Here is a 25,067-nt window from a genome sequence, read left to right on the forward strand (position 1 = left end):
AGGATGAAGTCAAGCTTTTGCTTTTTGCAGATGACATGATATTATACATGGAAAATCCGATAGACTCCACCAAAAGTCTGCTAGAACTGATACATGAATTCAGCAAAGTTGCAGGATACAAAATCAATGTACAGAAACCAGTTGAATTCTTATACACTAACAATGAAGCAACAGAAAGACAAATAAAGAAACTGATCCCATTCACAATTGCACCAAGAAGCATAAAATACCTAGGGATAAATCTATCCAAAGATGTAAAATATCTGTATGCTGAAAACTATAGAAAGCTTATGAAGGAAATTGAAGAAGATATAAATAAATGGAAAAACATACCATGCTCATGGATTGGAAAAATAAATATTGTCAAAATGTCAATACTACCCAAAGCCATCTACACATTCAATGCAATCCCAATCAAAATTGCACCAGTATTCTTCTCGAAACTAGAACAAGCAATCCTAAAATTCATATGGAACTACATAAGGCCCCAAATAGCCAAAGTAATTTTGAAGAAGAAGACCAAAGCAGGAGGCATCACAATTCCAGACTTTAGCCTCTACTACAAAGCTGTCATCATCAAGACAGCATGGTATTGGCACAAACACAGACACATAGACCAATGGAATAGAATAGAAACCCCAGAACTAGACCCACAACCGTATGGCCAACTAATCTTTGACAAAGCAGGAAAGAACATCCAATGGAAAAAAGTCTCTTTAGCAAATGGTGCTGGGAGAACTGGACAGCAACATGGAGAAGATTGAAACTAGACCACTTTCTCACACCATTCACAAAAATAAACTCAAAATGGATAAAGGACCTGAATGTGAGACAGGAAACCATCAAAACCCGAGAGGAGAAAGCAGGAAAAGACCTCTCTGACCTCAGTCGTAGCAATTTCGTACTTGACACATCCCCAAAGGCAAGGGAATTAAAAGCAAAAATGAACTACTGGGACCTTATGAGGATAAAAGCTTCTGCACAGCAAAGGAAACAACCAACAAAACTAAAAGGCAACCAACGGAATGGGAAAAGATATTTGCAAATGACATATCGGACAAAGGGCTAGTATCCAAAATCTATAAAGAGTTCACCAAACTCCACACCCGAAAAACAAATAACCCAGTGAAGAAATGGGCAGAAAACATGAATAGACACTTCTCTAAAGAAGACATCCGGATGGCCAACAGGCACATGAAAAGATGCTCAACGTCGCTCCTCTTCAGGCAAATACAAATCAAAACCACATTCAGATATCATCTCACACCAGTCAGAGTGGCCAAAATGAACAAATCAGGAGACTATAGATGCTGGAGAGGATGTGAAGAAATGGGAACCCTCTTGCACTGTTGGTGGGAATGCAAAGTGGTGCAGCCACTTTGGAAAACAGTGTGGAGGTTCCTCAAAAAATTAAAAATAGACCTACCCTATGACGCAGCAATAGCACTGTTAGGAATTTACCCAAGGGATACAGGAGTACTGATGCATAGGGGCACTTGTACCCCAATGTTTATAGCAGCACTCTCCACAATAGCCAAGTTATGGAAAGAGCCTAAATGTCCATCAACTGATGAATGGATAAAGAAATTGTGGTTTATATCCACAATGGAGTACTACGTGGCAATGAGAAAGAATGAAATATGGCCCTTTGTAGCAACGTGGATGGAACTGGAGAGTTTGATGCTAAGTGAAATAAGCCATACAGAGAAAGAGAGATACCATATGGTTTCACTCTTATGTGGATCCTGAGAAACGTAACAGAAACCCATGGGGGAGGGGAAGAAAAAAAAAAAAAGAGGTTAGAATGTAAGAGAGCCAAAGCATAAGAGACTCTTAAAAACTGAGAACAAACTGAGGGTTGATGGGGGGTGGGAGAGAGGAGAGGGTGGGTGATGGGTATTGAGGAGGGCACATTTTGGGATGAGCACTGGGTGTTGTATGGACACCAATTTGACAATAAACTTCATATATTGAAAAAAAATTAATTAAAAAAATAAATAAATAAATACCCAGTATCTTTAAACATCTCACAATATCATAAAATACACTGGACCCTTAATTACTTTTCCAATAGTTTATAAGCCATTCATAAGTTTGTTTAAGGAGACCAATAATAATTATACATCCCAACTTCATCCAATTCTACTAGTCACTATTCTAAATTCCTTTTTCTCCTAAACTTTAGAGTGAAAATTCAAAATAAAGTGGAAATTTTAAATGTATGACATGTATTACACAAGTATCTGTAAGTGAGAAAGTGAGTTTTTGCATACAACAGGAATTACACATTACACATTGTAATAATCACAGGGAGCAAAACCAAAGCTTATGATTGACATAAAATAATTGTCAAATTGCCAACATTAAGGGTTGCTGGTGTCACCCCTTTGTGAGTAAATCTGCTTACATTTGAATAATTTAAGTATTTTGGCAAGTACTTTTTCTTCCTTATTTGACTTGTCACATATTTCAAAAGATGATTGATTATCATGCCAGCAATGAATAAGATGCCACACCCAGATATCCATGGCAGAGCCTTCTTACCACATGAATATATCATCTGACGAATGCATATGGATGATATATCTTATTTATTTAGCTTTCATATATTCACTCAGTATTCATGGTTTTAGCTTGTGGCTTTCAGAGTCATGAAGATACATTAGTTTCACTTATTATTTAGTTTACAAATTATATTCTTATTAATATTAATGTGAATAAAATGCTACTATAACTTAGTACTGAAATAGATAAACTGCCATGAAAGTTGTTTCAATCACTTAAGATATTTTCCAGTAAAACACCTGGGACAATATCTTCAGTAATCTCTTCATAGTTTACATTCAGCTACATTGTATGCTAAATAAAATAAATAAAATACTGGCAACAAATTTGAAGAAAGTTATTCACCTATAAATAGAAATAAGCAACAACAGAAATATAGGATTACAAACTTGGGAATAATCTGTCTTAAAATTCTTTTTAATCAAATAAAAAAATGGAGATTTAGAGATCTGAAATAACTTGACTCAAATTACTCAGAAAGCAAATCCTTCTCAAATTGTCCTTTAAATTGATTCTCTTATATCTAAATATTGAATTCTTTCTTCTAAAGAATTTAGTTGGTCCTTATATTGTAATATGCCTTTACACACAAAAGGAGCAAATAATTGTTGATATTTCTACTACTTTCAACTACTATAGAAAACCTTACACATAATTGCATTATTCATCAAACCACATAGTTGGAAGAATGACACATGTGAATTTAAAAATAGGTTATATGAGGGGTGCCTGGGTTGGTCAGTGGTTAACCTCCGACTTGGCCTCAGGTCATGATTTCACTGCTCAGGAATTCAGGCCCCATGTCAGGCTCTGTGCTGACAGCTCAGAGCCTGAAGCCTGTTTGAGATTCTGGGCCTCCCTCTCTCTCTGTGCCTCCCCCACTTGTGCTCTGTCTCTCTTTCTCTCAAAAATAAATAAACATTAAAAAATGTATTTAAAAAATATAATAAAACAATTAAAAATAAGTGGCATGAACAAAAAAAAAAAAACAACCTGTTTCACCCAGGGTGTTGGTTACACATTATTGTGTAAGAATCTGCCCCAGAACTCAGAAGCCTAAAGCAAGAATGATTTGTTATTTCTCATATATCTTTGGTGTGATTGGATGATTCCTGTGCTGTTTTCACATGTGCTTCTTCAGGATGCTACATACAGCTGAGAAGTTGGTTGGGATTGGAGTTCAGCTGTAACATCTAGAATATCTAGGGCTCTCCCCACATGTCTTTTTTCATCCAGGAGACTAGATCAGACTGGACTTCCAGAGATGTGATGTCCACATGACAAGAGAGTGCAAGGTCTCAGAAGTTGTCCAGCATCATTTCTGTCACATTCCATTGATCAAAAAGCAAGACCCAAGACCAGGTTCAAAGGGCTAGATAAAGAGAACACATCTCTGAATGGGAAGAGCAGCAATGGCCCATTGTGCCAGGGCTTTCTAACCAGGCCCTAACTGCAGTCACCATGTTTGCTGTATGGCATGAACACAAATATATGAGTAAAACTCGGTGTATTTCAAACTGGGTTTTTATGAGGTAAATTTGCCAATACACAGTATGCAATTTCTCCTCAGTTTCTCCAAATTTAAGATGTCTACAAGACTTAGACATAGCTCTTTGTGTTCTCTTTCCTTTTCCACTTCTTTAGAGGCCCCACCCATATTTATTTTCCTTGGAAATCAATGAAGACAACTTATAAATACATATAATGTAGCTTAATGTCACTTCATCCAACTCTACTTGTCTAAAATTAGATTTATCTTCACAGAATTCCTAATTCTCTAACAGTGCTACCTTTCTTTTTTCAGGTTCCTTTTGATCAGTAACTCAGAATAGTGGTTTTAAATGTTGTCAACAAATGAACACTTTTCTTTCCAAGCAAAATCTTACATGGAATCTCAAGAAGTAAAAATATAAACATGGGCACTAGTTAACATAAATTTGTTTTTAAGACAACATTTATAACATTTCTTTATCATTTCAATCATGTCAATGAGAAAATTATAAGTGTTTAGATTTAAAAAGTTGAAAACAACAACTGAAATTATGATTGCTATTATACATTAGTCTAACATCTAATGTCTTTCTTTTTATTTTGCTTGCATAACATGGATACAATTCTGATTCAAACAGATAAGCAGCTACAATTGCTACCTTAAAATCTCAAGATATTTTTTTAACTAACCTGAAATAAATGCTTACTAGAAAAATAGAAAAAGCGCGCTTCAAAGTTGAATCACTATCAATATTAAAACTGCCGGCACACTTTATAATAAATCTGAAAGATAAGCAGTATCCCAAAGTTATTACAATACAACAATGTTGATAAGACAATAATTACAAGGCAGGGCTCTTATTCGTTTATGGTTGATAATGATTATTCCCTGGCATAGATGATCCTAAGCCTTGACTGGAAGCCATTCCACTAATTTACCTAGATGCAATAATCATCAGAAGTTATAGAAAATAGTCTTTTCTTCTTTGTGTTGTGCTCAGCCAGAGGGCACATGTCTTTAATGACAGATGTCTTTAACTGTACAGTTCTTTCACTTTCAACATGTGATGCACACATGGGTCTATTTGCATACATGGCAACTACCCTTCCTAACCTCCAGCAATGGCAACGGGTTCTTATTTATCAGTATATCATTTCCCACACTTATCACATATAAAAATTGGATAAATCAAGATATTTCTTGAATACCTACTATGGTTAGGGCCAATTCAAACCCGTCAATCTGGTTTCAAAATCCATATCAACTGGCTCCTTCATAACTCTCAAATTTCATCTTTTACCATTTCAAATCCACTATCCTCCTATACAACCCATCTTACAGAACACGTCAATTTCCTCTCTATACCCTACTCTGATGTTTCTTCTATTTACAATGTTCTCATGTTCCCCTGTCAGCCAAATATATCTATTTTTTGTATGTATGTATGCACATATTCTTTGATTTATCTACTATGTACTCATTTAATGTAAGGTTTGGAAAAGTTGCATCTTACATAGGATATTAAATTTTAAAGTCAAAATTGCCCTTAAAATTACTTCTAAAATTTGTACTCATTTTAAATAGCTCTTGTGAAATCATCTGCTAATCCTGACACCTCTGTCATTTTCATTATTGATTGGTATTTCTCCTGGATACGGGTCTCATTAGTTGCTTTTGTGTGTCTATTTTTCACGGCATACTGGACATTATGAATATTATATTACTGATTATTTACATGTTTTTGCTTTCCTTGATGAAGCATTTATTTTGTCCCACCTGACAGTTTATTCACCCATATCCTTTACCTTTCCAAGCCTTTAAAAAAATTAAAAAAAAAAAATCCTTGTTACTTGCAGTAGAGAGCAGGCTTTGAGACCCAGAATTAGATCACCAGTAAAGCATGATCTCTTTGCTACCTACCATATTAAACAAAGTCTCTCCAAACTGGCTACCTGGAATCACAACATCTGTTCTGTGCCAGCTGCAGCAGTTGTTTGGCTCAAGGCTCCATAATAGTTGTGTGTCTTTTGGCAGTCATTATGTATGAAGCCTCTTGGAACGTCATTTGCACATGTTCAGCTTAGTCTGTAGCCAAAGACCCGAGGTGAGTTGCATACACATTTCTGAACCTCCTTCTCTAGACAGATATCTTTTCTCTGATACCCTGCTCTGAAAATTCTAGCCAAGTCAGTAGCCTCAAGTTCTGATCTCTGTCTCCTCAATTTGACAAGACTACTTTTGGGCTTCCTCTCCCAGAACTACAGTCAGGAATATGCATTCATGCAGAAAACCAGGGCAATCATGAAGCTCATCTCATTTATTTTCTTTTTTTCAGTGATTCCCACCACATCTGAAAACAGTCCATTTTTGCAGTAATTTATGGTAGCACAACAGGTCTAATAGCAGTTATTTTGTAATGACACAAAGTAGAATTATAATACCGCAGTCTATTACATAGTTGCTGGTAACACAGGAGGGCAAATGTCTCTATATGTGATATATATGTATCTCAGTAGTACAGGAAAGGGGGAGAAATTTTATCTAATAAATAATATGTAACAAAATATTATCTAACAATAACTTCCCAAAATTATGCTAATTTCTTTTGTAAACATTCAATTAGTATTTCTGGTGTGTGGTGACAGGCATCAAAATATGCAAAAAAGTGTGGTAATCTCACTCTTGAAAGAGATTATTTTCTTGTCTTATTTATGGCAATCAGAATAAAAGTCTTATGTTCAGAAACTTGAAAAGCAGAGAGTCAAGAGTATCCAGGTTCAAGTCCTCAAGTTTATATGTGTAAGTCATGTATATATGATAGCTTTGGTCAGGCAGAGGACCAAGTCAAGGAGGTCAGCTGGTAAGTCTACATGCAAATAAATGCAATTAAGATTTTATATAGGGCCACTAATTACTAACACAAACATCACTGTGTAGTGTTGAACTCTCTGTGTTACTCTATTCCACTTTTGGAAATAGATACATGCCTTTTTGCCTACAAATCATAACACTGTTCAAAAGAAAGTCAGTCTTGCAGGAAAATATGGAAAGTGGGAAACCAGGCCTACGTAACTCTTCCTAACAGATGTAAGCAGAAGAGAGCGTACGTTATCACAGTGTCAGATATTCGAAAGCTTCATTTATCTCATGGAAGAGCAAAGTAGCATTTTACCATGAAAAGCCTGAGAGGCTGACCATCAAGAAGATTTAAAAGGTTAACTCAGCAAGACCCTCTACCTTATTGTTAACTTGTAGTCACTTGACAATATTTAAATTGACATTTAAAAAAGATTTATGAATGTCCAATAAACACATAAAAATGCTCAATCTCATTAGTCATTTGAGACATGTAAATTAAAACCACAGTGAGGGGTCATTTCACACTCACTAGAATGGCTATATAAAAAAGACATATAATAAGAGGTGTTGGCAAGAATACAGAAAACTGGAACCTTTGTACATGCTAGTAGTAATGGAAAATGGTGCAGTTACTTTGGAAAATCTTTCAACAGTTTCTTAAAAAGTGAAACATAAATTTATCATATGATCCAGCAATTCCATTCCTGAGCACTTACCCAGAATACATAAAAATATGTCCACACAAGGATTTTCATATGAATGTTCACAGAAACATCATTCATAGTAGCTGAAATGTGGCAACAATTCAAATGTCCATCAACTGATAAATGTCTAAACAAAATGTGGTGTATCCATACAAGGGAATACTGCTCTGCAATAAAAAGGAAGAAACTACTATGATTCTACAACATGGATGAACCTCAGAAACATGCTAAAGCTAAAGAAGTCAGATGCAAAACATAGTGTATGACTCTATGTATATGAATGGTCCAGAAGGAAAAAAAAAAAAGACAAATGTAGATTTAGTGGTTGCCTGGGAATGAAAGTGGGAATGAGGATTTGCTGAAAATGGACACAGGGATTCTTTCTGGGTTTATTGTGCTGATGGCTCTACAGCTATTTAAATTTACTAAAAATTATCAAACTGTACACTTAAAATGGGTAAATTTTATGATTTGTAATATCTAACTCAATAAAGTTGTTTAAAAAATTGTCAATAACCTGAAATCTAAAAAAGAACCTTAGTGTAACAAATTAGAATTGTATTACAGCTCTTCATCATGTGCTTAGAGCAGAATTTTTTAAGACTAATGTTTTTAGTACCTGGGATTTTTCCCTGATCTTCTGACATCTAGGGAAAATAAATAATCTGGAAACTTCTTTGAACAATGGGTGGGAAGAGCTTTAAGCTTTAAGGCCACCATGTATAACATAGCAACACTAATGACAAAGTGTAAAAGTAATTACTGGATTCCTACATTAATGTGAGAATCTGATATATATCATACATATATATGCAACATAACCTGAAAGAATAAAGAATGAGCATGCTATTTTAATTTCTCATTAAATATTATTGGTTCCTAAAAGATGGAATGAAAGGAAAAGGTCAATACTTTTCAGTCACTACCAGATTTACCTATGAATTCTTTAAGTTTTTCATGTATGAACGATAGCCTAGAAAAGAGTCTTACACTCTTTGGAGTTTTTTTTTTTTTTTTTTCTTGTGATACTTGTTTTTCCTCTTCCAAATTTCATGCTTCATCCCCCACTCACTGTATTCTAAACCCCACTTGCCATGTAATGAGACTGGTAGTATAGAGGAAACAGGAAAGGAAATACAAGAAAGGAGATTCAGGAAAGACACTATCTCTCTATGTGCTGCCCATGTTTGCCACTTCCTCATGTGATGGTGTCTTACCCTTACTTCAAAACTATTATAGGATTTGCTCAAACCAGGTATATATCTTCTTCAATGCAGAAATTTTTAAAAGTTAAAATTAATTTAGTCTTATAGTAGAACAGTTATAACTAAACCTTGAAATCTTTTAAGCAAATATCTGACTCTCTAAGGAAATGTATAGTTCTTAAGAGGATTATTCATTCTTCCTTAGTACAAAATGCACATATTCTTTGCAGTGGCCTTCAGCATACATTGCTTATAACCAAGTGTCTAAATGCATGTGTTCTCTACTAATTCTCACAGGAAAGAAATAACATTCTATGATTTATGACTAGGAGTATTTCATATTCCATGAGTTAATTTTCCTGAGGTATACTAATTTTCCATTAGTTTCCCAAAATGCCATTGCCTATTTCTGTTATCACATAGCTGTGACAATCATGGTCTTGTGCACAATCTTTATACATCAATATCAGAGACACACCACCAGACTCTTTGTGCCATTTAAAATTGCCTTCAGAGTGAAAAATTGGAATTAAGGGAGAATTTGAACAGAGTAGCATATGAGAAGTCATTGTTAGACGTTTATTTACGTGCTTACGTTTTACCATGTTTTAAAAAATTTAGTGTTTAATAGGGATCAATAATTGCAATCAGCAATAAATAATAGTAGATGAGACAAAAATGGAATACATTTAAATATAAAAAAACAAAGTAAATATTGAAACTGGTATAAAAATTAGTATCTCATTATTAGTAAGAGTATACAAATGTTGGAATATATCAGTAAGGAGCATTATGCTTTGGATAAAGAGGCATTCTCTAGCCTCTAGAAATTAAATCTCAACTTTACTTACCATACCGAGCAGAGTTCTTACAGGTTTTTTTGTGTGTGTGTGCTTTTCTTAACTTGGGATAAGAAAAACAAATGTCAGCGGTTCATGAACCGAAAGAACTGTGATAAGTACATAAAAGTAATAACTTTGTACCAGTCAGTAACTGCTGACCACAAAAATGTTTTAGCTTTGGGTGTTACTGAACTTTTATCTCACTAAGCAAGATAAAATAGTTGAGTCAACAAGAATTACTCCCTGTCTCTACAAAGCAGATGTTATAAGTGAATAATGCAAAAATAAGCCTGCCTGCTTCTAAAGTAAGTCTGTGGGGAGAAGGAAAAATATGCAGCAGACCCCTGCATTTGATGACAGAAAAGGAAAGACAGCACAAGAAAATGATGAAGCTTGGGTAAAACTTGAACTCACTGCAGTAAGCACTGTGTTTGAAGGACTTGATAAAAGTCAAACACTTCTTGATTTCTCCCTTCAACTACATTAGGAGACCCAGATATCATGAATCAATGGTTAAAGGTTCATAACCATCACACCTACTCCAACAATACCTCTCTAAATGGAAGATTCCTGAATCACATATATCTCTGGGAACAAGAACTAGGGATTACTGGGATGAACGGTTGATAAATCCAAATAAGTGGCCCTCTCTTTTAATGGGCTTGACGTGAAGTCTTCATTCTATCAGCCTATGTCAGGATATTAGGGATATTTTGACACACTGATACATTTCCCTCCCATCCCCTTGTTCCTAAGTCAATTGTTCTCCAAATATGATCTGTAAAGCCAAAAACAGCTGGTGAGACCCTTTCAGAGGCCAATGAGGTCAAAACTATTTCATAATACCGAGACATAATTTGCCTTTTTCACTTGGCTGATATGTACACTGATAGTGCGAAAACAATGGTGGCAAAACTGCTGACACCTCAACATAAATCAGGACAGTAGGCACTAAATTATATCAGTAGTCTAGGAGTCATTGTATTATCTATTGCCATGCACTCATAATTCTGTAAGAAACACACTGAATTTCACCTAACAGTGTTCTTGATAAAGCAGTAAAATTAATTTAATTAAGCTCGACCTTTGCATACATTCCTCTGTTAATAGAGAATATGACAAAATGTGAGATAAAGATAAAACACTTCTGCCACAATCTGAAACATGTGGCTGTATCCAGTAAAAACCCTTGTGCAACTGTTTCAGATGCAAGCTCAACTAGCTGCTTTTTCAGTGGAGCAACATTTTTACCTGAAAACACAAGTGGCACACTATAATTACTCAGACATGTTTTGACAGACTTTCGTTTCAAAAATTAATGAAGTGAGCCTATCATTTCAAGGAAAACAACTGACAATATTTGTTGCAATGATATATTTCAAGCTTTCAAGGAAAAATTAGCATTTTGGAAAATATAGGTCTGCCACCATGAACTTGACAATTTCCCAATACTTAAATAATATTCTTACGAGAACACCAGTGATGCTAACAAATGTAATAATGAATTTGCCAATTTTTTAGAGATATACATAACTCAGTTAACCAGTATTTTCCAAATAGCAATGCAGCATGATGCTACAGAATTATGCATGAGTAAAGGGTAATTAAGATGCAAGATACAGCAATGTATTTCACATTTGTTGCTTTGAAATATTTGTTGCTGTAAATCAAAATTCTACATTATAATCAACTTTTGAGAAACTATCAATTGACAAGTTTTGGTGCAATTCCAAACAGACACACACACACACACACACACACACACACACTTAACAATTATCTTAAAGATTATTACAATACTCCTTCCTTCTCTAACTGCATATCTGTGTAAAACCAAATCTTCTTCTCTATACTTCACCCAAACAGTACAAAAACAGTTTGAATGCAGAGACAGATATGAGAAGCCAAACAGTAAAGTGATTTGCAAAAAGTTTAAACAATGATGTTTCTCATTTTTTTCCCTAATTTTGGAAAAAACAATTTATATAAAATATGTTTTTAAATAAAGTTAAAATGAAGCACTCAACAAATTTCATTTTTAAAATTTCTCAGTTAAAAAATTTTTTTAATGTTTACTTATTTTTGAAAGAGAGAAAGGCAGAGCATGAGCAGGGGAGGGGCAGAGAGAGAGGGAGACACAGAATCTGAAGCAGTCTCCAGGCTCTGAGCTGTCAGCATAGAGCCAACCAGGGGCTCCAATTCACAAACCGTGAGATCATGACCTGAGCCGAAGTCTGATGTTTAACTGACTGAGCCACACAGGTGCCCCCCCAAATTTCTCAATTTTAAATTCTAATACAGTAAATATTGATATAGACAACTCATATAAGCAGAACTTCTTGGAGTTCTAAATAATTATTAGAAGAGTTTAAAGCATTCCTGTTTGAGGATAAATGCTCTAATTAAATATTAACGCCTTTTATATTTTATCCTAATGTTCCTGCCATTTACCAACATGCCCCATCATTCCTGTCTTCGTGATTAAATAACCATCTTTCACAAACCCTCCCAAACTAGAGCCCCAGGTCTATGATATAGACACTTTTACAATAGGCCTCCAGGGGCTCAGACCTGGGATAATCCCCTTCAGTAGTAGTATCAGCAGCAGCAGCATTTTTTTCTTTTCTTAGCTAATCTTCTACTAGGTTCTATTCTAGTTACTTATTTCTCATTTCATTTAAGCTTCACACTTCCTAGATTCTTGTACCACTTAGTTCTAAATAAGTGAAAATAACAAGAGCTTGTTTGAATTGTAGGGTCACTTATTTTATATTCAATAGAAAATCCAAAGGCATGAGTTCAGGGTTGAGTCAGCAGCTTACAGATGTTGTCCAGAACACTATTTTGCTATTTTGCTCACTGATATGACATTCTTCTATTCTTCCATCCCCAGTCTGCTGGTTCCCTTCTTCACATTTGCTTCTAATGGTCACAACGTGTCTGCTGCTTCTCCATATATCATATCCTCATAAGACAAGCTCCAAGATGCAAATAATCAGGAGAGAAAAGGGATTCTTGTAATATGGTACTTTCTTATTTATGAGGAAAATCATTCATAGAACTACCATTGACTTGGCCATTTTTTCCTTTGATATCTTTGGTTATTTAACCTACCTCTAAATTAACTAGAGGAAAGGGGGACTAGTCTATCTAAGCCCATACTAGAAATAGAAACATGCATCATCTTCTAAGGCTGGGAACATCGTCATTGAACAAATTCTAGGTTCTCTTAGGTAGGAATATTCTTTTTTATGTAATATATTATTATAGATAAAGATAGGTAGGTAGATAGATGCAGGTTCTAATAGGACACATAAGGTTTCTGGATCAGAGAACAGATCATTATTACAAACAGAGTATCCTGGGGGATGCCTGAGTGGCTCAGCTGGTTAAGCATCTCACTTCAGCTCAGGTCATGATCTCATGGTTTGTGAGTTTGAGCCCCACACTGGCCTCTGTTCTGACAGCTCAGAGCCTGGAGCCTGCTTCAGATTCTGTGTCTCCCCCTGTCTCTGCCCTATCCCCGATCCTGCTCTCTCTCTCACTCTCTCAAAAATAAATAAACATTAAAACAAACAAACAAACAAACAAACAAAAACAGAGCATCTCGGCACTAGGTCTCCAAACTCCAATCTCCAATGAGCAACATGGTAAGAGCCTAATGTTATTGTGTGCTTGTACCACATAGTAGGAATCCTGAATTTATGAGATTCTTAAGTTGTATGGGACAGTTGACATATCTGTCCCTCCTTACCTTGGATAGAGTGAGAGAGAGAGAGAGAGAGAAATAGAGAGAGAAGCCTTTAAGCAGGAATGTAAATAAATCTTTTCCTGAGAAGGCAGAGAAAAGTCCCAACCTACCAAAGCTGGAACAGCAAATGGCCTCAGGGGAAATATGTCTCTAAGTAATTGGAACAATACGCCATCTCCAGCTTTCAAACTATGTTTGCTAGTAATCATCCTTTTAATGAAGTTTTCCAGTGAGTTTTGTTCAGAAAACCCAGACCATACACAAATATGAAAAAACTTATGGAGGGCTGCTCCGAACAATAGCACACTATCATTATCCCTACTTTACAAAGGTAAACAGAGCTCAGTGATGGCAAGGAACTTGCCAAAAATAAACCCCTACTCAAACCTAGATGTTTTTGATTCAAAAGCCTTTATTCCTTCCTGGATGTTATGCTACTTTTGGTAACATGTGGCAAGGGAAGGGGAAAAGGAATAAATAAATGGGTTCTGGAATCTAAACTATAATTCCAAAATATTTGGAAATATAGGTCATCTTCTTATTTTATATCTTTAGTTCTGTTTCAGACTCTACTTGGAATGAAACCATGATTTCCAACATTTAATACAAGTGAAAATGTATCCCTGAAAATGGAACCAACCAAATACAAGTGAAATTTGAAAAACATCTGTTTTAAAGCTGTGACTATTTATAGTTGGAAATCTTTGCTTCCTTAAATATGACTTGAGAGAATACTTTTGTTTATGAAGCAATACAGTCCATTTATAAGATAAAAGTACAAAGGGACTTTTTGTTGAAAAAATTGGCACAACATATAAAATATAAACACACACAAAATCATTTTTCTGCCTTTAAATATAGCTGCTATTGACTATGTAATACAGCAACTCCTACAGATGTTGGTAGCCATGATATAAAGGATTGCAATTCTTTTTCTCTCTTTTTTTTTTCAAAAGAAACCTTAGACAGTTCAAAGTAATATGATACCAAATAGAATGCCACAAATTGAGATATTGTTTAATCCTTCATAGCTCCTGGGAAATAATGCCCTTTGTAATTAAGCCTGTACTCCATTGACGCTGTGTTTTCAAAGTCAGAGAGGGGTGTTGTTCAACTTGCTGTCAAATATTATATGAAAGTATTTCTGCAAGATTACAATGCTGAAAAGCTTATCATTAAGGGTCCTTATGCTTTGTATTTAATTTGTATATATGACAATGTATAAAATAATAAAACTGCAAATCTGAAAAAAGGAAAAGGAAGAATGCATATGAAATACCACAAAGTTGTATGCATGTTCTTCACCTTTTCTTTTTTTAATAGCCAGAATGAATCAGGCAAGCTGCATGTACAGTTGGTTAAAAGAAATTGTCCTGCTAATTTACATATATATTTTTAGAAGTCCTATTTCAGAAGTTCCTCTAATTTTAATCTTCAATTTGGAGACAAATTTTGGCCATCGACAGATGAATATATGGATCATTTATATAGAAGAAAATCTCCTGTGTATAATTTTTGACTAAAATTTTCCATCCGTTGTGCCACCTTGTCATACAGAGTGCATTTGTTGTCATTTACATGCCTATGATATAAACCTCAGAGTAAATTTATTCAGACTTACCTGAAAGCTTAGTTTATTTGAAGAAGTTTATGGCCAGAAATTTTTGCGTAAATGCATTTGGAAATTATAAGGAATACTGATAATTTTATTTCTGGTTTTCCTGGTACTTTTTTCCTCAGTTGGTGAAGTCATTAAACCCTAATCAGTTCATAATATGTACACAGTTCTTGATCCATATAAATTGAAATATAGATTTCAGAAAAGGTTTAAAAGTCTAGATATATTTACATGTGTGGAGAAAGTATAGAGAAAAAAGAAAAATTTTTAAAATAAGTTTTAAAAATTGGGGCACCTGGTTGGTCCAGTCTGTTAAGCGTCTGACTCTTGATCTCAGCTCAGGTCATGATCTCACAGTTCATGAGTTTGAGCCCCGCAATGGGTTCTGCGCTGACAGTGTGGAGCCTGCTTGGGATTCTCTCCCTTTCTCTCTCTGCTCCTCCCCTACTCTCTCTCTCTTTCTCTCTCTAGATATAAATAAATAAATAAACTTAAAAAATAAACAGAAACATGAAGAAAAAAATTCAAATAATTGGAATTTTGGAATAAAATTCTTTGGACACTTTAAGTGATTGGAAAACAATTCAAGTTGAAGATCAGATGTAGTGTAAAGTCATGGCTGAAAACTCTGTCAGCATCAGGCTCTTTTTGAAAGCCTTACAAATTCCACACACTACATAGAAACATGCAAACCTGCTCCACTGCGCAGCTAATTTTCAAATACATGCTGCCTTACACAACACAAATTCAACAAATTTGCTTTACCCTCATAAAACAACACATTACAGAATGAATGTTCTCATTCAATGTTTTCACTATCATAGATTCAATTTTAGTTTGCCAGAAACAGTTCATAAAAACACAGACATACATGCACTATCGATTAGACAATGAAATGTAAATATCAATTGACCAATTAGATATAAATGTTAAATATACGGAAAAATATTCATGAGAAAAGCTTATGCCTATTTCCATGATTTTAAGATGCCAAATAAGATACATCACGAATTTAGCAAGAGATTTTAAAGTGAAACAGTAAATACCTAACCTGAAAGATTCTTAGGATTCTTGATACATTAATAATAAAAATGTCTTAAATTTAAGAATGTTAAAAACAAGTAGGGTTGCCAGACTAAGCAAATAAAAATATAGAACACTTAGGTAAATGAATTTCAGGTTAACAATGAATAACTTTTTAGTATAAGCATGTTCCAAATACTGTATGGGACATACTTATACTCAAACAAAAATTATGAGCTGCTTATCTGAAATCCAAATTTAACTGGGTAATCTGTATTTTATCTGACAACCCTAGTGATAAGACAAAATACCTGAAAAATCTCTCCATGACCACTCAACATTGATAGAATTCTCTACTCATACAATCACAAAACCCTTATCCTGTAGGCCATCCTGGATAAGATTTGATTCTACTTTTATGTTCCATTTGCCCTGCCTTTTGTACCTTGCTTCACTTTTTTTCAGCTGTTTTTTAAATACTTTCTCCAAATACCAGTTTTGAGAATGGCCTTTTCTGCTTTCACATGTTTCTATAGTACAAATGACTTTACATGCTCTTAGTATAAATTAGTGTAAAGTGAATATGACATAAAATTCACATGGGATGATGCATGACTTTTTCTAGCCTATTCTATTTTCTGGCACCACTAATAACAGTTGAGAACAAAGCATAAAATACAGAAACATGTTGTATTAGTTTTCTATTTCTGCTTAATAAGTTATCACAAACTTAGTGGCATAAAACACAAATTTACCCTTACAGATTGAAAGTAGTAATAGCAGTAGTAGTAGCAGCATTAATAGTAGCAGGACTAGCTGCAGTAGGAGTCTGACGCAGCTCTTTATCTCACTGGGCCAAGATCAAAGTGTCTGCAGAGCTGCATTCCTTTCCATAGGTTCTGGAGGAGAATCTGCTCCTTTGACTTTCCCAATTCCTACAGGCTGCCCACACTTCTTGCCTTGAGGTCCCCTCACTCAAACTTGAAAGCCAGCAAAGTATCTCTCTGAACTTCTTTAACATTCACATTTCCCTGTGACCACAGCCAGGGAAGAATCTCTGCTTTTAAGGACCTATGTCATTAGATGGAGGGTACCCAGATAATCTAGGACAATCTCTCAATGTCAAAGGCTTTACATGTAAGGACTGCCATTTTGCCACATGAGCTAATATATTTACAGGTTTTAGAGATGAAGATATGGATATGGGGGGGGGCATTATTCTGTCTACCACATGCAGCTAAATTATAGCAAGCCACAGAGGGGCATTTAACCATGTCACCACATGTTCTTTGTCTTGGCTCAGTTTGGCCCCTTGCGTAGTCTTTACTACCTACTTCTCACCAATCCTTATAATTTTCTCGTCTGTGTAACTCCACATCTTTCCTTTATTTTTTCTTAAATACTGAGGCTATGAAAGAGACTATTCCTACTCTTTTTTTTTTTAAGTTCATTTATTTGTATTGAGAGAGATTAAAAAAAAAGTAGAAGTGGGGAAGGGCAGAGAGATAGAGAGACAGAGAATTACAAGCTGGCTCTGCACTGTCAACGCAAAGCCTGATGTAGGGCTCAAACTCACGAACTGTGAGATCATGACCTGAGTCAAAGTCAGATGCTTAACCCACTGAGCCACCCAGGTGCCCCCACATCTTTCTTTTTTTTTTTTTTATTTTTTTTTATTTTTAAATTTTTTTTTTCAACGTTTTTTATTTATTTATTTTTGGGACAGAGACAGAGCATGAACGGGGGAGGGGCAGAGAGAGAGGGAGACACAGAATCGGAAACAGGCTCCAGGCTCTGAGCCATCAGCCCAGAGCCTGACGCGGGGCTCGAACTCACGGACCGCGAGATCGTGACCTGGCTGAAGTCGGACGCTTAACCGACTGCGCCACCCAGGCGCCCCCCCCCCCCACATCTTTCTTTACACACCTTCCATCAAGCTTTTTCCTTTTATTGTTTGTTTTATAAAATCATTTTTATGGTACAATTTATTAATTTATTAAGAATTTGCCTTTTTAAAAATCTGTCAGTGTTAAATTTAGAATTGTTTTTTTATTCTGTTATTGCTCTGGTTACAAAGTTGCAGAGTTTGATGGGTTTGGCCCCAATTCTATCTTTCATGTAAGACTTATTTGTTGCATACAATTTGGCAGAATATAAGGTTTTCCAGGAATACATATACCACATTATGAAATATGTGTGTTCTGTTTTTCTCTTTATTCTTTCCACAAAAGAGAACTAAAACTTCCTTTCTTGGCTTATCAGATCTCAAATAGAGGGCAATCAATCCTAAATTTATATCTCTATTCTCATTGTTTATATAAATATCAGTTTACAATCTTTGGTGATATACTTGCTATTTTCACTTTTCTCATGATTATGACAAATTTATTAAAAATAACTTTTATTCTTTTTTTCTCGACCAACTAGCTTCCCTTTCAATCACCCCGTTAATTTTCAACACTTAAATATTAGCAGTTAACTACTGTACTAACTGTGCCCTTCTTACCCAGACTCAGTTACCAAGATTTCGATGTTTCTGCCTTTGAAATTCTTTCATGATAAATTCTGGCCTCTAATGCTAAGCTCCCAAAGTGTGGTTCATGCATCTCTAAAGAATAACAAAATTATTTAAGGTTATTATAAAGGTATTTTTTAATATACACATTTTTATAGATACTCTCTTTTAAAGTTTTTTAAGATTTATTTTGAGAGAAAGAAAGAGCACATTAGCAGGGGAGGGGCTTAGGGAGAGGGAGAGGGAGAGAGAGAATCCCAAGCAGGCTCCATGATGTCAGTGCAAAGCCCTACCCAGGGCTCAAACTCACAAACCATGAGATCATGACCTGAGCCCAGATCAAGAGTCAGACACTTAACTGACTGAGTCACCCATGCACCCATGGATACTCTCTTTTATACTAAGTAAATTGGTATATTTTTTATGTCAGTGTTGGGGAGGGCAAAGTTTTACTCAACTTCCTTAAGAGTTCTTGCCTGAAACAGAAAATTAAATTGACAAAGGCATGTTTGTAGGAAAAAAGTATCCACATTTCTTTAATGTAAGTTTTATGTGACATGGAGCCTTCATAAGGAAATGGAGACCTGAAGAAACAGTTAGATCTTAGTATTTTATGGTAGGTTTCATGAAGAGTGGGCAGTTGTGCAGAAATATGATAGATCAAGGAGTATGAGCTAAGGGTTGTAAACTAGAGAAAACTGAGCAAGGCCTGTTTATCCAGATTCTTCCTGGCATCACTTTGTTTTTGGAGGCTGCTTTCCTCTGGATATAGGGATGATGACTCTCACATGAGGGTTTTATGATCTGTTTCAGGGGAGAAGGGTGGAGGGAGGATGGGAGACTTTCCTGCCACTGTTATTCTCTCAAACTACTTTAGCTTAAAATGCTTAATATACCAAGGAGCTATGATGGGGTAGCATGTCCTGAACCCATCATTGGGGGTTATGAAATAAAACTGCCAACGTTTTAAGTTGCTTAATTTAAAATTGTATTAAGAATTACAAGTACTACACAAAAGTTGAAAAATCTATGATGGTTATATATAACAGAATAAGAACTAAGAAACTATAGAATAAATGGGGTTTAGATCATTTTCCATTTCCACATTCCATTCCCTATCGAGGGCAACAGGGAAGCACCAGAGAATTTTTGAGAGTGACTGATGTGATCACACTGATCTTGGTAGTCTGTAAACTGGGAGTTGATGTTCTACTTGAAATGCAAAAAAGGTTAGAAAGAGTTTGAGATAGGGGCGCCTGGGTGGCGCAGTCGTTTAAGCGTCCGACTTCAGCCAGGTCACGACCTCGCGGTCTGTGAGTTCGAGCCCCGCGTCAGGCTCTGGGCTGATGGCTCGGAGCCTGGAGCCTGTTTCCGATTCTGTGTCTCCCTCTCTCTCTGCCCCTCCCCCGTTCATGCTCTGTCTCTCTCTGTCCCAAAAATAAATAAAAAATGTTGAAAAAAAAATTAAAAAAAAAAAAAAAAAAAAGAAAGAGTTTGAGATCAAAGGATAGAGCAAGCAAAATCTTAGGCCATCTCTGGCAGATGCCATAGGGAAATGGAGCCCTTCACATCTCCCCCTACCCACCCATCTCCTCTTGTTTTTCTCAGTCAGGGTGGTAACACAAAGTATGCTAAGACACCAAGGTTGCAGGCCTAGCATAAAAGTGTTACAAAGCAGTTTGCCTAATACATCTCATGCTCTAGTTCAGATTAAGCTTAAGAGACAAAAGAATATCTATTTGTAAACCACGTACGTTCTAACTGTACTACATTTGAAGGTGAGAAAACCATTAGTGATTAGGAGGCAGACACACATATATATTCTATATTGTTTGCCATATAGAAAATGTAACAATAGCCCTGATATATTAGGGATGTGGGAATCCTGATCACATCAACATTGTGATTTCAAGTCCGGAGTCATGATTTAAATTATCCGCTGCTTTATTTTCATTGCCATGAATGTCATTGAGGTTCAAGTCCTTATTAATTCATTTCTGATGTACTAAAATACCTGAAATACTAGTTTTACTCTTCCTCTGTCAAATACTCTGTACATTTTTTTAATGTTTATTTATTTTTTAGAGAGAGAATGTGGGTGGCGGAGGGGCAGAGACGGGGGTGGACAGAGGATCCAAAGCAGGCTCTGTGCTGACAACCCGGAGCCCAGTGAGGGGCTCAAACTCATGAACTGTGAGGTAATGACCCGAGCCAAAGTTGGACAGGGCCACCCAGGAGCCCTTACTCTGTACATTTTTTAATTGAATTTCTTGCAACAGATTTTCTTTTCCCCACCACACTTGATACCATTATGCATGTGACTATAGAATCTTCCTTAAAATTTTGATCATCACATAAACTTTCCATAACTCTTTTCTAACCTTAGATAATAATAATAAAAAGTTGTATCTAAAGTTACCAGATTGGCATCCAAGCAATTATCCAACAATGTCTTAATCTACCTGTCCAACATCATCATTATCATAATCAACCATGCCAACAGCAATGTTTATTGCATGCCTATAATATGCACTGTGCCATGCACAATTGAAAATTATGAAGAAGTATGAAATCTTGTTCTGGCCCATAAGAGTTTACTTAATCAGTAGAGATTTCATACAAATTGATATATAAATTGGAGAATAATATAAAAGAATTACTAACTGAAGGAAACACGCAGAAAATTCTATAAAGGCTTGAAAGAAAGATCAAGCTTGCACATATCTGGTTATTTTAATTGTTACTTCCTCCAATGAGAGAGTCCATTCCTCAAGCCAGATTAGCCTCCTCATTTTTGTTGAGTCATGAAATATTCAAACGCTTCTAAATGCTGTGTTCATTTTACTTGGCAAAGCACTCCAAGGCTTCACCATTTTACCGAATTTTAATATTTAATTTCAATTTAACTTAGATTTTCTAACCTCAGTTAAAACTTATTTAATTCTACATAGTTTTGCTGAAAGAAATATATACTACCATTAGATGAAATTAGAAATCTCTTCTGGGTTAAGCAGCTTGTCTTTTCATGGTCATGGTTACCTCACAGAAACAAATAATATGCATTTCCTTTGATTTATGCATTTTGCACAAAATTAAAATATTTTGCAATTAAATTAGTCACTGTTGTCGCTAAATATTTTTAAATAAAATGGGCAATGCATACATATATAAGATATATAATCATATGATTATGATATATATATATCAGGTTAAATTGCTTTTGATTTTAAATTATAAAATCTCTTACAGAAGGTTTTAGGACAGTTAACTAATAAATAAATTCTCAATTTTTGAGAAAGTACCTTTTACATTAATAAGTTTAGAAGTAATGTTTTATTAAAAACCAGATTTTCACATTTCTTAGGCTGCAGAGTACAAACAAATGGGAAATTTATTCCACTGTGAAAACAAAAAAGGTGAGAATTTCAGAGACTTTTATTTTGGCATTCCCATTGTTTTAAAAGCTGTATGTGTTGTATTTCAGAGGTCTTAAATTGTGTATTTTACTGAGACAGAGGTTCAAACATTGCCAAGCATGACCTTTAAATTCAGTTTCTCCTAAAACTAAAAAATATGTTCTAAGTCTTCCATTTCTTTTTACATCAGTTTCAATTTAAGCAACTAATGGTCCTGTTATGATCACCATCTTCTTCTTAGAATCTGGACTTTTCCCTAAACAGAAATAAAATGAGGCTCCTACAAGGCAAGATAGTTATTTGGTATGCTTGCCAATATTCTTGTGGAAGAAGTAAGTGGCAGGATATCTAAGACATCCAGATTTAAATACAGAAATAAAAAATTCTTGACATTTCATAAAATTGAAGAGGTTGATCATGGTTTCATAAAACTCACTGATTTTATTATAGTGTTCTGAGCTTTTCCAAAGTTTCCCTAAGTTTAACTGTAATGCTTCCTTGTGGACTACTTAGTATAATACTCTGAGTAAAGATACTGTTTGCAATCTGCCCAAATTTTCTTAAAATTCTACTTTCTTTACCGGTATTAGTTCACAAAGTTGCTTTAGGTCAGAATCTTCAAAGCAATCTCATCTATAAAGGTTTTATTTTGACCTTTCTTACAAACTGTTTTCATTAAATTATTACATGCAACAGAGCTACCTTTAGAGATGGAGAAGTGTAACTTGTTCCGAATGCAACTGTTTAGTGTCTGAAATTCATACTTGCTTTCCCCCTATTTTGGCTTTCAAACAACTTGGTGGGGGTCAGGAGAAGCATAGATATATTACTAAGTTTCTGCTTGGAACTCTACAAATGACTCCTACACTAATTTGCCATGCCTTTGGGGCTGCTGCTAAGGAGCTGTGATAATGGAACTAGAGGCAAATCAACCTAGCCCTCTAATGCTTGACTAGTTTCGACTTATAGGCATAAGTTTCTACTAGGGTCTCCCTGAATTAGTACTGTTTTATTCACATACTCAGCATCTCCTACTGTAGGTCAAATGGGAACTGCTCCCTGGGAAAGAATGTGAGTAATCTGGCTGAGAAATGTGCTGGACTGAGTGAAATTGTGTTGGCCGCTCTGCCCCATTTTTCTCCTTCTCTGGTCTCCTTTTATCATAGGAGCTGGAAGCCTGGGGACTACATTTTCAAGAATTCCTGCCAGTATGGTCTTAGGTTAGATTCTGCCAATGAGAGGCACTAGTGTAATTCTGGAAGGCATAGGAAAAGCAAGAGCAATTATTATTCTCATGGCTGTGGACGGCAATTACCAAGGCTTTTCTAGCAGCTTCCTGGTGTCCTCCAAGGAAATCACCTGCTTTAATGCAGAAGGCAGTGAAATCAGTGGCAATGATTTTTTTATAATCTGAAAATTTTCTGGTTTCCTAAATGTTACAGTGGCTTCTCTAACCTCTTCTTCCCCAGACCTTTTAATGTTTTTTTAATACCCATTATTAAGCCATTTGCCGTGTGAAACAGCTAGAGTTGTTGTTTTTTTTGTTTTTTTTTTTGTTTGTTTGTTTTGTTTTTTTCTAGTTTCCTCACTGAACACCAATAGATATAGAGACTCTTGAAGAAAAGGAATCCAGAACTCATCTCCTTTTGGTGGTTCTGATTGAGGGAAGAAAACCAAGGATACCAAACAGGAACACACCAAGAGGAAAAGTTGGAAATAGGCTGGTGACCTGTAATCAGCTCCAGGGATGTCCACACAGAGTTTATTTGGCAATGAATAACTAAGGACAAAAATCATCTGTCCTAGGCAAGCAGGTAAAATGACTAGGCTTTGGAATTATTAGCTGGGGATGCAAATGACAACTAAAAGTTTTAACTTTGAAAGCATGTAAAATACCATCTTTGCTCGTGCAGATGTTAAGCTCAGCAAGAGCCACTTCAGCATTAAAGACAGATGCATCCTATCTCATCTCCATCCCTCACAGAAACAGAAAGTCATCATCAGCAGAGATCCTCCCAATCCTCCAGCAAATCTGCAAACAGACCTACATCTGAAGGCTTTTCTTTTGCATAATAATAGAGGAATCTTGTGCAAGCCAGTTGAAGACTAGGACCTGCTTTCTCAATGATCTGCAGCTTTTAGTTATCCTGTCTGCCTCTTCAAGTCTATGCTACCAAAAATACTGTTAATGTGCTTGCTCCAGGAACTCGCAACTACAAAAAGATCTCTTTTAACCACTATTAGAGTCTACCGTACAAAAGGTCTCTTTTAACTGATATTAAAGTCTACTTTTCCTGCCTTATTATTGGCCAAACTTTTCAAAAAATATTTTTATTTGTACTGTTTCTGTTTTTCTACTTCCAAATATCTGTCAGTCCATTCCAGTTTAGCTTCTTTAAATCTTCAGTATTTCTCAAAAAACTTCTCTGGCTATGGTCATTCATTCATTCATGTGTTTTTTCATTTAACACATATTTACACAGGCTAACTTGTAATATATATCTTTATATATATATATATCTTTATATATATTTTTTACATATACATTATATATATACACATATATATGTGTGTACATATATAATTCCTACCATAATGCTGCACTATAGATAGATGATAGATAGATGATAGATAGATAGATAGATAGATAGATGATGGAGAGAGAGAGAGAGAGAGAGAGAGAGATGATAGTGATATTTCCTATATCCAGTTATTGTCATTTCCCAGCCAGTGGAAAAAGTAAAAAAACGAAATGAAGGACAAGCAGGATTTAAGGATATAAACCAAAAGTTGTATACATCATTTTACACACACACACACACACACACACACACACACACACACATGCACATATATATGTAAAAGGGAAAGTGTCTCTGCCTTGATTGATGTTGCAAATGCAATCAACATCTTTGCCTAATCATTTATTCTTTGTAAAATAAGAAAAAAAACATAGTACAAGCTTATTGCAACAAGATATAAAATATGAGGATAGATACATAAAAGAAAATGTAATATATTTCCCCAACTAGTTGATTTAACAGTTTAATGTAGATTCTTCCACACATATCTTTATA

The 25,067-nt window shown here is 35.4% G+C and overlaps 1 long non-coding RNA gene across 2 annotated transcripts in view; it reads right to left on the reverse strand.

Moving 5' to 3' along the window:
• The window catches only part of LOC125934328 (uncharacterized), a 150,638-nt gene that overhangs the window by 122,557 nt on the left and 3,014 nt on the right, over nucleotides 1–25,067 (reverse strand). The window lies entirely within an intron of this gene.

Source organism: Panthera uncia (assembly GCF_023721935.1).
Source record: "Panthera uncia isolate 11264 chromosome A1 unlocalized genomic scaffold, Puncia_PCG_1.0 HiC_scaffold_17, whole genome shotgun sequence".
In the NCBI taxonomy this organism is placed as follows: domain Eukaryota; kingdom Metazoa; phylum Chordata; class Mammalia; order Carnivora; family Felidae; genus Panthera; species Panthera uncia.